Source organism: Hyla sarda, unplaced genomic scaffold, assembly GCF_029499605.1.
Source record: "Hyla sarda isolate aHylSar1 unplaced genomic scaffold, aHylSar1.hap1 scaffold_1414, whole genome shotgun sequence".
NCBI classification, from domain to species: domain Eukaryota; kingdom Metazoa; phylum Chordata; class Amphibia; order Anura; family Hylidae; genus Hyla; species Hyla sarda.
In genome coordinates, this window is record NW_026608044.1 from 42,416 (window position 1) to 56,396 (window position 13,981).

Below are 13,981 nucleotides of genomic sequence, written 5' to 3' on the forward strand. Positions count from 1 at the left end.
GGACATGCCTGCACCCCATTGGACTTACCTGTGTGGGTTAAATCCGGGTTATTTGACAACCTATGGCGGTGATGGTTCTGCTCAGGCAGAGCAGTGCTGATGCTCCTCATAAAGCTGTCGCTGCTGTGAAGGTTCTAGGTGACATCACAAATCCCTATGGTTACATACACAACAAAGCTGGGTTGTTGTTGTTTACACTCTGCAAGGCCTGTGGAAGTGAGTGACATCATAGCACTGTAGTTCTGAGGGTTCTAGATGGATGCAACAATCTCCTGTTGCTTCTATGAAGGCCGTAATAGACGACATCACCAAACAGCTCCATAGTCACATACACAGCAAAGGAGAGATGTTGTTTACACCTAGTGATGTCAGTGGTATTGAGTGACATCATAGCACAGTGCTAAGGCTCCTGGGCCTGGACACAGCAGCGGCTGCAATATCTCAACGGAGAATACGTTTATATATATGTGTGTGTGTGCGCGTATATATATATATATATATATATATATATATATATATATATATATTTCTCCGCCGAAATCACTTTTAAACCCATTTCCACCTTTTTTTCCCTTCTCTTCCTCTTACTTTTTTTTCACGTTTTTTTACGTTTTTCTCCTTTTCGCCTCTTTTCTGGGCGTATTATTCTTCTTTTTCTTCTTTTTTTTCGTCTAATGCATACCCCATCAGTGCAGCAATGCTTATTCAATACCGCCAGCAGATGGAGACACTGGGGGATAATTTTCTAAGGATTTATACTGATTTTTCCTGTCTGAATTTGTCGCACAGAAAGTTGCAGGCCAAATATGTGCGACATTTCTGCGACTTTAGCTTCTAGAGCATTTTTACAACATTATACATAGGTGCTGAATACATAAAAAGCGACTGTTCAGCGACAGACAAGTCGCATCGGCTGAAAGTAGGCCAGAATGTCAGTCCATGTTGGAGCAGGTTTAGATACAGTCTAAAGCATAGATCTCAAAGTCTGTGCACAGAATTTAGCAAGGGCCTCGCACCTTCTGATGCATCAGGTAGGTGCACAATAGCATAGCCTAACCCTCTGTACTTTGGTCTATATTGATGCGGGACATAGACAGCCAGCTGATGACCAATCCATTAGTGCAATGGATGGCTGGAAGCATTTGTCTTTGCCTTTGCAATACCACAGAAGCAATGCATGGTCAATGTACAGCAATGACACACCTGTGTGAACAGCCAGGAGACCCCCCCCCCCCCCATGTTATGTTACATAGTTACATAGTTAGTACGGTCGAAAAAAGACATATGTCCATCAAGTTCAACCAGGGAATTAAGGGGTAGGGGTGTGGCGCGATATTGGGGAAGGGATGAGATTTTATATTTCTTCATAAGCATTAATCTTATTTTGTCAATTAGGAACATTCAGCACCCACCCGCTATCAAGGCAGCTGCCTATCATGTCATGCCCTACCTGCACAGGTGTGCTGGCTACTCAAATGATCCAATTAAGGAGGCCATTTAGTCAGCAGCAGCAGAAGTCCTGTGCCTGGACGCTCCAACAGCGGCCAGACACAAGCAGAAGCAGAAGCAGCAGAAGCAGCAGCAGCACCACCTTTTGTTTTTTGGCTGCAGAAGCAGCAGCAGCAAGGCCCACAGGGCTGGCTAGCTGGCTAGCCAGCAAGCAGGTAGCAATGAAAGTAGGAATCTTTCTTTTTAACCCTGTAAGGGGGTGGTGCACTGTACCCGAAGATACTGCCATATCGGGTCAATGCATAGGGCGACGGAAGCAAGCTTCGAAATCGGCCCCCGTTCTCAAAAATCCATTTAATATATGGTCCCCAGATAGGGGACGTATCAGATATTAAACTGATAAGAACAGATACTACACTTGATCTTAGCCAAAAGGCCGAGAAGCGATAACCGTGAAAGGGGCGGGCCCAACAAGGTCCCCTTCATGGGCACTATCACTGCTTGCTGTCAGGGAGGCTGCCAGACAATTTTCCATGCACACTCTGGGCTGGGGGGCAGTCAACCACCAGTACACACAGCAGAACCTAAACCCATACCATTATTGCTAAGCAGCAAGACAGGGGCCCATTGCACTCCCACGGGGCCTTTTTAAATGCAATCCATAACCCGGATTTGCCAGGAACCCTTCTTACTCCTCCTACTTGCATGTGACACTGGGCTTAGGATCTGCATAGGAAACACACACACAAGCACACACCTACCTTTGTTGCCTGCAGATGCCTCCTTGGCTGTCCCCAAACGGTATCAAACCAACACCCACGGGAAGCTGTAAGCATAGAGGACATGCCTGCACCCCATTGGACTTACCTGTGTGGGTTAAATCCGGGTTATTTGACAACCTATGGCGGTGATGGTTCTGCTCAGGCAGAGCAGTGCTGATGCTCCTCATAAAGCTGTCGCTGCTGTGAAGGTTCTAGGTGACATCACAAATCCCTATGGTTACATACACAACAAAGCTGGGTTGTTGTTGTTTACACTCTGCAAGGCCTGTGGAAGTGAGTGACATCATAGCACTGTAGTTCTGAGGGTTCTAGATGGATGCAACAATCTCCTGTTGCTTCTATGAAGGCCGTAATAGACGACATCACCAAACAGCTCCATAGTCACATACACAGCAAAGGAGAGATGTTGTTTACACCTAGTGATGTCAGTGGTATTGAGTGACATCATAGCACAGTGCTAAGGCTCCTGGGCCTGGACACAGCAGCGGCTGCAATATCTCAACGGAGAATACGTTTATATATATGTGTGTGTGTGCGCGTATATATATATATATATATATATATATATATATATATATATATATATATATTTCTCCGCCGAAATCACTTTTAAACCCATTTCCACCTTTTTTTCCCTTCTCTTCCTCTTACTTTTTTTTCACGTTTTTTTACGTTTTTCTCCTTTTCGCCTCTTTTCTGGGCGTATTATTCTTCTTTTTCTTCTTTTTTTTCGTCTAATGCATACCCCATCAGTGCAGCAATGCTTATTCAATACCGCCAGCAGATGGAGACACTGGGGGATAATTTTCTAAGGATTTATACTGATTTTTCCTGTCTGAATTTGTCGCACAGAAAGTTGCAGGCCAAATATGTGCGACATTTCTGCGACTTTAGCTTCTAGAGCATTTTTACAACATTATACATAGGTGCTGAATACATAAAAAGCGACTGTTCAGCGACAGACAAGTCGCATCGGCTGAAAGTAGGCCAGAATGTCAGTCCATGTTGGAGCAGGTTTAGATACAGTCTAAAGCATAGATCTCAAAGTCTGTGCACAGAATTTAGCAAGGGCCTCGCACCTTCTGATGCATCAGGTAGGTGCACAATAGCATAGCCTAACCCTCTGTACTTTGGTCTATATTGATGCGGGACATAGACAGCCAGCTGATGACCAATCCATTAGTGCAATGGATGGCTGGAAGCATTTGTCTTTGCCTTTGCAATACCACAGAAGCAATGCATGGTCAATGTACAGCAATGACACACCTGTGTGAACAGCCAGGAGACCCCCCCCCCATGTTATGTTACATAGTTACATAGTTAGTACGGTCGAAAAAAGACATATGTCCATCAAGTTCAACCAGGGAATTAAGGGGTAGGGGTGTGGCGCGATATTGGGGAAGGGATGAGATTTTATATTTCTTCATAAGCATTAATCTTATTTTGTCAATTAGGAACATTCAGCACCCACCCGCTATCAAGGCAGCTGCCTATCATGTCATGCCCTACCTGCACAGGTGTGCTGGCTACTCAAATGATCCAATTAAGGAGGCCATTTAGTCAGCAGCAGCAGAAGTCCTGTGCCTGGACGCTCCAACAGCGGCCAGACACAAGCAGAAGCAGAAGCAGCAGAAGCAGCAGAAGCAGCAGCAGCACCACCTTTTGTTTTTTGGCTGCAGAAGCAGCAGCAGCAAGGCCCACAGGGCTGGCTAGCTGGCTAGCCAGCAAGCAGGTAGCAATGAAAGTAGGAATCTTTCTTTTTAACCCTGTAAGGGGGTGGTGCACTGTACCCGAAGATACTGCCATATCGGGTCAATGCATAGGGCGACGGAAGCAAGCTTCGAAATCGGCCCCCGTTCTCAAAAATCCATTTAATATATGGTCCCCAGATAGGGGACGTATCAGATATTAAACTGATAAGAACAGATACTACACTTGATCTTAGCCAAAAGGCCGAGAAGCGATAACCGTGAAAGGGGCGGGCCCAACAAGGTCCCCTTCATGGGCACTATCACTGCTTGCTGTCAGGGAGGCTGCCAGACAATTTTCCATGCACACTCTGGGCTGGGGGCAGTCAACCACCAGTACACACAGCAGAACCTAAACCCATACCATTATTGCTAAGCAGCAAGACAGGGGCCCATTGCACTCCCACGGGGCCTTTTTAAATGCAATCCATAACCCGGATTTGCCAGGAACCCTTCTTACTCCTCCTACTTGCATGTGACACTGGGCTTAGGATCTGCATAGGAAACACACACACAAGCACACACCTACCTTTGTTGCCTGCAGATGCCTCCTTGGCTGTCCCCAAACGGTATCAAACCAACACCCACGGGAAGCTGTAAGCATAGAGGACATGCCTGCACCCCATTGGACTTACCTGTGTGGGTTAAATCCGGGTTATTTGACAACCTATGGCGGTGATGGTTCTGCTCAGGCAGAGCAGTGCTGATGCTCCTCATAAAGCTGTCGCTGCTGTGAAGGTTCTAGGTGACATCACAAATCCCTATGGTTACATACACAACAAAGCTGGGTTGTTGTTGTTTACACTCTGCAAGGCCTGTGGAAGTGAGTGACATCATAGCACTGTAGTTCTGAGGGTTCTAGATGGATGCAACAATCTCCTGTTGCTTCTATGAAGGCCGTAATAGACGACATCACCAAACAGCTCCATAGTCACATACACAGCAAAGGAGAGATGTTGTTTACACCTAGTGATGTCAGTGGTATTGAGTGACATCATAGCACAGTGCTAAGGCTCCTGGGCCTGGACACAGCAGCGGCTGCAATATCTCAACGGAGAATACGTTTATATATATGTGTGTGTGTGCGCGTATATATATATATATATATATATATATATATATATATATATATATTTCTCCGCCGAAATCACTTTTAAACCCATTTCCACCTTTTTTTCCCTTCTCTTCCTCTTACTTTTTTTTCACGTTTTTTTACGTTTTTCTCCTTTTCGCCTCTTTTCTGGGCGTATTATTCTTCTTTTTCTTCTTTTTTTTCGTCTAATGCATACCCCATCAGTGCAGCAATGCTTATTCAATACCGCCAGCAGATGGAGACACTGGGGGATAATTTTCTAAGGATTTATACTGATTTTTCCTGTCTGAATTTGTCGCACAGAAAGTTGCAGGCCAAATATGTGCGACATTTCTGCGACTTTAGCTTCTAGAGCATTTTTACAACATTATACATAGGTGCTGAATACATAAAAAGCGACTGTTCAGCGACAGACAAGTCGCATCGGCTGAAAGTAGGCCAGAATGTCAGTCCATGTTGGAGCAGGTTTAGATACAGTCTAAAGCATAGATCTCAAAGTCTGTGCACAGAATTTAGCAAGGGCCTCGCACCTTCTGATGCATCAGGTAGGTGCACAATAGCATAGCCTAACCCTCTGTACTTTGGTCTATATTGATGCGGGACATAGACAGCCAGCTGATGACCAATCCATTAGTGCAATGGATGGCTGGAAGCATTTGTCTTTGCCTTTGCAATACCACAGAAGCAATGCATGGTCAATGTACAGCAATGACACACCTGTGTGAACAGCCAGGAGACCCCCCCCCCCATGTTATGTTACATAGTTACATAGTTAGTACGGTCGAAAAAAGACATATGTCCATCAAGTTCAACCAGGGAATTAAGGGGTAGGGGTGTGGCGCGATATTGGGGAAGGGATGAGATTTTATATTTCTTCATAAGCATTAATCTTATTTTGTCAATTAGGAACATTCAGCACCCACCCGCTATCAAGGCAGCTGCCTATCATGTCATGCCCTACCTGCACAGGTGTGCTGGCTACTCAAATGATCCAATTAAGGAGGCCATTTAGTCAGCAGCAGCAGAAGTCCTGTGCCTGGACGCTCCAACAGCGGCCAGACACAAGCAGAAGCAGAAGCAGCAGAAGCAGCACCACCTTTTGTTTTTTGGCTGCAGAAGCAGCAGCAGCAAGGCCCACAGGGCTGGCTAGCTGGCTAACCAGCAAGCAGGTAGCAATGAAAGTAGGAATCTTTCTTTTTAACCCTGTAAGGGGGTGGTGCACTGTACCCGAAGATACTGCCATATCGGGTCAATGCATAGGGCGACGGAAGCAAGCTTCGAAATCGGCCCCCGTTCTCAAAAATCCATTTAATATATGGTCCCCAGATAGGGGACGTATCAGATATTAAACTGATAAGAACAGATACTACACTTGATCTTAGCCAAAAGGCCGAGAAGCGATAACCGTGAAAGGGGCGGGCCCAACAAGGTCCCCTTCATGGGCACTATCACTGCTTGCTGTCAGGGAGGCTGCCAGACAATTTTCCATGCACACTCTGGGCTGGGGGGCAGTCAACCACCAGTACACACAGCAGAACCTAAACCCATACCATTATTGCTAAGCAGCAAGACAGGGGCCCATTGCACTCCCACGGGGCCTTTTTAAATGCAATCCATAACCCGGATTTGCCAGGAACCCTTCTTACTCCTCCTACTTGCATGTGACACTGGGCTTAGGATCTGCATAGGAAACACACACACAAGCACACACCTACCTTTGTTGCCTGCAGATGCCTCCTTGGCTGTCCCCAAACGGTATCAAACCAACACCCACGGGAAGCTGTAAGCATAGAGGACATGCCTGCACCCCATTGGACTTACCTGTGTGGGTTAAATCCGGGTTATTTGACAACCTATGGCGGTGATGGTTCTGCTCAGGCAGAGCAGTGCTGATGCTCCTCATAAAGCTGTCGCTGCTGTGAAGGTTCTAGGTGACATCACAAATCCCTATGGTTACATACACAACAAAGCTGGGTTGTTGTTGTTTACACTCTGCAAGGCCTGTGGAAGTGAGTGACATCATAGCACTGTAGTTCTGAGGGTTCTAGATGGATGCAACAATCTCCTGTTGCTTCTATGAAGGCCGTAATAGACGACATCACCAAACAGCTCCATAGTCACATACACAGCAAAGGAGAGATGTTGTTTACACCTAGTGATGTCAGTGGTATTGAGTGACATCATAGCACAGTGCTAAGGCTCCTGGGCCTGGACACAGCAGCGGCTGCAATATCTCAACGGAGAATACGTTTATATATATGTGTGTGTGTGCGCGTATATATATATATATATATATATATATATATATATATATATTTCTCCGCCGAAATCACTTTTAAACCCATTTCCACCTTTTTTTCCCTTCTCTTCCTCTTACTTTTTTTTCACGTTTTTTTACGTTTTTCTCCTTTTCGCCTCTTTTCTGGGCGTATTATTCTTCTTTTTCTTCTTTTTTTTCGTCTAATGCATACCCCATCAGTGCAGCAATGCTTATTCAATACCGCCAGCAGATGGAGACACTGGGGGATAATTTTCTAAGGATTTATACTGATTTTTCCTGTCTGAATTTGTCGCACAGAAAGTTGCAGGCCAAATATGTGCGACATTTCTGCGACTTTAGCTTCTAGAGCATTTTTACAACATTATACATAGGTGCTGAATACATAAAAAGCGACTGTTCAGCGACAGACAAGTCGCATCGGCTGAAAGTAGGCCAGAATGTCAGTCCATGTTGGAGCAGGTTTAGATACAGTCTAAAGCATAGATCTCAAAGTCTGTGCACAGAATTTAGCAAGGGCCTCGCACCTTCTGATGCATCAGGTAGGTGCACAATAGCATAGCCTAACCCTCTGTACTTTGGTCTATATTGATGCGGGACATAGACAGCCAGCTGATGACCAATCCATTAGTGCAATGGATGGCTGGAAGCATTTGTCTTTGCCTTTGCAATACCACAGAAGCAATGCATGGTCAATGTACAGCAATGACACACCTGTGTGAACAGCCAGGAGACCCCCCCCCCATGTTATGTTACATAGTTACATAGTTAGTACGGTCGAAAAAAGACATATGTCCATCAAGTTCAACCAGGGAATTAAGGGGTAGGGGTGTGGCGCGATATTGGGGAAGGGATGAGATTTTATATTTCTTCATAAGCATTAATCTTATTTTGTCAATTAGGAACATTCAGCACCCACCCGCTATCAAGGCAGCTGCCTATCATGTCATGCCCTACCTGCACAGGTGTGCTGGCTACTCAAATGATCCAATTAAGGAGGCCATTTAGTCAGCAGCAGCAGAAGTCCTGTGCCTGGACGCTCCAACAGCGGCCAGACACAAGCAGAAGCAGAAGCAGCAGAAGCAGCAGCAGCACCACCTTTTGTTTTTTGGCTGCAGAAGCAGCAGCAGCAAGGCCCACAGGGCTGGCTAGCTGGCTAGCCAGCAAGCAGGTAGCAATGAAAGTAGGAATCTTTCTTTTTAACCCTGTAAGGGGGTGGTGCACTGTACCCGAAGATACTGCCATATCGGGTCAATGCATAGGGCGACGGAAGCAAGCTTCGAAATCGGCCCCCGTTCTCAAAAATCCATTTAATATATGGTCCCCAGATAGGGGACGTATCAGATATTAAACTGATAAGAACAGATACTACACTTGATCTTAGCCAAAAGGCCGAGAAGCGATAACCGTGAAAGGGGCGGGCCCAACAAGGTCCCCTTCATGGGCACTATCACTGCTTGCTGTCAGGGAGGCTGCCAGACAATTTTCCATGCACACTCTGGGCTGGGGGGCAGTCAACCACCAGTACACACAGCAGAACCTAAACCCATACCATTATTGCTAAGCAGCAAGACAGGGGCCCATTGCACTCCCACGGGGCCTTTTTAAATGCAATCCATAACCCGGATTTGCCAGGAACCCTTCTTACTCCTCCTACTTGCATGTGACACTGGGCTTAGGATCTGCATAGGAAACACACACACAAGCACACACCTACCTTTGTTGCCTGCAGATGCCTCCTTGGCTGTCCCCAAACGGTATCAAACCAACACCCACGGGAAGCTGTAAGCATAGAGGACATGCCTGCACCCCATTGGACTTACCTGTGTGGGTTAAATCCGGGTTATTTGACAACCTATGGCGGTGATGGTTCTGCTCAGGCAGAGCAGTGCTGATGCTCCTCATAAAGCTGTCGCTGCTGTGAAGGTTCTAGGTGACATCACAAATCCCTATGGTTACATACACAACAAAGCTGGGTTGTTGTTGTTTACACTCTGCAAGGCCTGTGGAAGTGAGTGACATCATAGCACTGTAGTTCTGAGGGTTCTAGATGGATGCAACAATCTCCTGTTGCTTCTATGAAGGCCGTAATAGACGACATCACCAAACAGCTCCATAGTCACATACACAGCAAAGGAGAGATGTTGTTTACACCTAGTGATGTCAGTGGTATTGAGTGACATCATAGCACAGTGCTAAGGCTCCTGGGCCTGGACACAGCAGCGGCTGCAATATCTCAACGGAGAATACGTTTATATATATGTGTGTGTGTGCGCGTATATATATATATATATATATATATATATATATATATTTCTCCGCCGAAATCACTTTTAAACCCATTTCCACCTTTTTTTCCCTTCTCTTCCTCTTACTTTTTTTTCACGTTTTTTTACGTTTTTCTCCTTTTCGCCTCTTTTCTGGGCGTATTATTCTTCTTTTTCTTCTTTTTTTTCGTCTAATGCATACCCCATCAGTGCAGCAATGCTTATTCAATACCGCCAGCAGATGGAGACACTGGGGGATAATTTTCTAAGGATTTATACTGATTTTTCCTGTCTGAATTTGTCGCACAGAAAGTTGCAGGCCAAATATGTGCGACATTTCTGCGACTTTAGCTTCTAGAGCATTTTTACAACATTATACATAGGTGCTGAATACATAAAAAGCGACTGTTCAGCGACAGACAAGTCGCATCGGCTGAAAGTAGGCCAGAATGTCAGTCCATGTTGGAGCAGGTTTAGATACAGTCTAAAGCATAGATCTCAAAGTCTGTGCACAGAATTTAGCAAGGGCCTCGCACCTTCTGATGCATCAGGTAGGTGCACAATAGCATAGCCTAACCCTCTGTACTTTGGTCTATATTGATGCGGGACATAGACAGCCAGCTGATGACCAATCCATTAGTGCAATGGATGGCTGGAAGCATTTGTCTTTGCCTTTGCAATACCACAGAAGCAATGCATGGTCAATGTACAGCAATGACACACCTGTGTGAACAGCCAGGAGACCCCCCCCCCATGTTATGTTACATAGTTACATAGTTAGTACGGTCGAAAAAAGACATATGTCCATCAAGTTCAACCAGGGAATTAAGGGGTAGGGGTGTGGCGCGATATTGGGGAAGGGATGAGATTTTATATTTCTTCATAAGCATTAATCTTATTTTGTCAATTAGGAACATTCAGCACCCACCCGCTATCAAGGCAGCTGCCTATCATGTCATGCCCTACCTGCACAGGTGTGCTGGCTACTCAAATGATCCAATTAAGGAGGCCATTTAGTCAGCAGCAGCAGAAGTCCTGTGCCTGGACGCTCCAACAGCGGCCAGACACAAGCAGAAGCAGAAGCAGCAGAAGCAGCAGCAGCACCACCTTTTGTTTTTTGGCTGCAGAAGCAGCAGCAGCAAGGCCCACAGGGCTGGCTAGCTGGCTAGCTGGCTAGCCAGCAAGCAGGTAGCAATGAAAGTAGGAATCTTTCTTTTTAACCCTGTAAGGGGGTGGTGCACTGTACCCGAAGATACTGCCATATCGGGTCAATGCATAGGGCGACGGAAGCAAGCTTCGAAATCGGCCCCCGTTCTCAAAAATCCATTTAATATATGGTCCCCAGATAGGGGACGTATCAGATATTAAACTGATAAGAACAGATACTACACTTGATCTTAGCCAAAAGGCCGAGAAGCGATAACCGTGAAAGGGGCGGGCCCAACAAGGTCCCCTTCATGGGCACTATCACTGCTTGCTGTCAGGGAGGCTGCCAGACAATTTTCCATGCACACTCTGGGCTGGGGGGCAGTCAACCACCAGTACACACAGCAGAACCTAAACCCATACCATTATTGCTAAGCAGCAAGACAGGGGCCCATTGCACTCCCACGGGGCCTTTTTAAATGCAATCCATAACCCGGATTTGCCAGGAACCCTTCTTACTCCTCCTACTTGCATGTGACACTGGGCTTAGGATCTGCATAGGAAACACACACACAAGCACACACCTACCTTTGTTGCCTGCAGATGCCTCCTTGGCTGTCCCCAAACGGTATCAAACCAACACCCACGGGAAGCTGTAAGCATAGAGGACATGCCTGCACCCCATTGGACTTACCTGTGTGGGTTAAATCCGCGTTATTTGACAACCTATGGCGGTGATGGTTCTGCTCAGGCAGAGCAGTGCTGATGCTCCTCATAAAGCTGTCGCTGCTGTGAAGGTTCTAGGTGACATCACAAATCCCTATGGTTACATACACAACAAAGCTGGGTTGTTGTTGTTTACACTCTGCAAGGCCTGTGGAAGTGAGTGACATCATAGCACTGTAGTTCTGAGGGTTCTAGATGGATGCAACAATCTCCTGTTGCTTCTATGAAGGCCGTAATAGACGACATCACCAAACAGCTCCATAGTCACATACACAGCAAAGGAGAGATGTTGTTTACACCTAGTGATGTCAGTGGTATTGAGTGACATCATAGCACAGTGCTAAGGCTCCTGGGCCTGGACACAGCAGCGGCTGCAATATCTCAACGGAGAATACGTTTATATATATGTGTGTGTGTGCGCGTATATATATATATATATATATATATATATATATATATATATATATTTCTCCGCCGAAATCACTTTTAAACCCATTTCCACCTTTTTTTCCCTTCTCTTCCTCTTACTTTTTTTTCACGTTTTTTTACGTTTTTCTCCTTTTCGCCTCTTTTCTGGGCGTATTATTCTTCTTTTTCTTCTTTTTTTTCGTCTAATGCATACCCCATCAGTGCAGCAATGCTTATTCAATACCGCCAGCAGATGGAGACACTGGGGGATAATTTTCTAAGGATTTATACTGATTTTTCCTGTCTGAATTTGTCGCACAGAAAGTTGCAGGCCAAATATGTGCGACATTTCTGCGACTTTAGCTTCTAGAGCATTTTTACAACATTATACATAGGTGCTGAATACATAAAAAGCGACTGTTCAGCGACAGACAAGTCGCATCGGCTGAAAGTAGGCCAGAATGTCAGTCCATGTTGGAGCAGGTTTAGATACAGTCTAAAGCATAGATCTCAAAGTCTGTGCACAGAATTTAGCAAGGGCCTCGCACCTTCTGATGCATCAGGTAGGTGCACAATAGCATAGCCTAACCCTCTGTACTTTGGTCTATATTGATGCGGGACATAGACAGCCAGCTGATGACCAATCCATTAGTGCAATGGATGGCTGGAAGCATTTGTCTTTGCCTTTGCAATACCACAGAAGCAATGCATGGTCAATGTACAGCAATGACACACCTGTGTGAACAGCCAGGAGACCCCCCCCCATGTTATGTTACATAGTTACATAGTTAGTACGGTCGAAAAAAGACATATGTCCATCAAGTTCAACCAGGGAATTAAGGGGTAGGGGTGTGGCGCGATATTGGGGAAGGGATGAGATTTTATATTTCTTCATAAGCATTAATCTTATTTTGTCAATTAGGAACATTCAGCACCCACCCGCTATCAAGGCAGCTGCCTATCATGTCATGCCCTACCTGCACAGGTGTGCTGGCTACTCAAATGATCCAATTAAGGAGGCCATTTAGTCAGCAGCAGCAGAAGTCCTGTGCCTGGACGCTCCAACAGCGGCCAGACACAAGCAGAAGCAGCAGCAGCACCACCTTTTGTTTTTTGGCTGCAGAAGCAGCAGCAGCAAGGCCCACAGGGCTGGCTAGCTGGCTAGCCAGCAAGCAGGTAGCAATGAAAGTAGGAATCTTTCTTTTTAACCCTGTAAGGGGGTGGTGCACTGTACCCGAAGATACTGCCATATCGGGTCAATGCATAGGGCGACGGAAGCAAGCTTCGAAATCGGCCCCCGTTCTCAAAAATCCATTTAATATATGGTCCCCAGATAGGGGACGTATCAGATATTAAACTGATAAGAACAGATTTTTTTTTTTTTAACTTGACTACCCTTACGGGGGCAACTTTATTAAAAATTAAATAATGTTAACAAAGTTGTGCAAATATGTCAATAAATACAGTTACATATAAATAACATATTTACAACATATTAAAACATAAAATGGGCACTTGGTGGCTTTACAAGATAGAATTCCATTCTTTTAAAAACCATTTTCTAGATAAAAGCGGAAATCTCTTCTTGTCTAAAAGATAGTACTGGTACATTTCATAAAAACAGATAGATAAAATGTCCTTCACAGATAAAACCTCATGCTTGAACAATAAAATATTCCTGGCCTTCCACAGAGCTGCCTTCACACAGTTTATGATCTTCCATGCAATAGTCTCTTGAGTCCGTGTTGGGCATTCCAGGCAACCATAAAAAACCACTGCAATATTTAAGTCTTTTAGTCCAGTTATCCTTTTTACCAGAGGGAGTATCTTTGTCCATATTTTCTGCGAGTAAAAACAAGTCCATATTAGATGGTGCACGGTCTCCTCTTGTCGGCATCCCTCCCTCGGGCAGGTTGCAGAGTTGGATAATCCTCTTCGGTGCTGGAATGCCCGGCATGGAAGACACTCGTGTGCGCAGCTCCAGGCCAGGTCCTTCTGTGAATTAAAAAGATAATTAATACTCAACATCTTCCAAATCTGTATACACTTCTGTTCGTTAAAATTTTTGATGGGAGTCACGGTAC

General features: G+C 45.4%; 5 non-coding genes and 1 pseudogene across 5 annotated transcripts; all 6 read right to left on the reverse strand.

Annotated features, from left to right (window-relative positions):
- Positions 1-1,706: 1,706 nt before the first annotated feature.
- On the reverse strand, positions 1,707-1,897 carry LOC130307001 (U2 spliceosomal RNA). The gene has a single exon (XR_008856270.1). It is a non-coding gene; the product is annotated as a U2 spliceosomal RNA (small nuclear RNA).
- Positions 1,898-4,005: 2,108 nt separating this feature from the next.
- Positions 4,006-4,196, reverse strand: LOC130307002 (U2 spliceosomal RNA). The gene has a single exon (XR_008856271.1). It is a non-coding gene; the product is annotated as a U2 spliceosomal RNA (small nuclear RNA).
- A 2,087-nt stretch (positions 4,197-6,283) lies between these two features.
- On the reverse strand, positions 6,284-6,474 carry LOC130307003 (U2 spliceosomal RNA). The gene has a single exon (XR_008856272.1). It is a non-coding gene; the product is annotated as a U2 spliceosomal RNA (small nuclear RNA).
- A 2,089-nt stretch (positions 6,475-8,563) lies between these two features.
- Positions 8,564-8,754, reverse strand: LOC130307004 (U2 spliceosomal RNA). Its single transcript, XR_008856273.1, has one exon. It is a non-coding gene; the product is annotated as a U2 spliceosomal RNA (small nuclear RNA).
- Positions 8,755-10,847: 2,093 nt separating this feature from the next.
- On the reverse strand, positions 10,848-11,038 carry LOC130307005 (U2 spliceosomal RNA). The gene has a single exon (XR_008856274.1). It is a non-coding gene; the product is annotated as a U2 spliceosomal RNA (small nuclear RNA).
- Positions 11,039-13,115: 2,077 nt separating this feature from the next.
- LOC130307020 (U2 spliceosomal RNA) lies at positions 13,116-13,322 on the reverse strand (annotated as a pseudogene).
- Between the last annotated feature and the right edge of the window lie 659 nt (positions 13,323-13,981).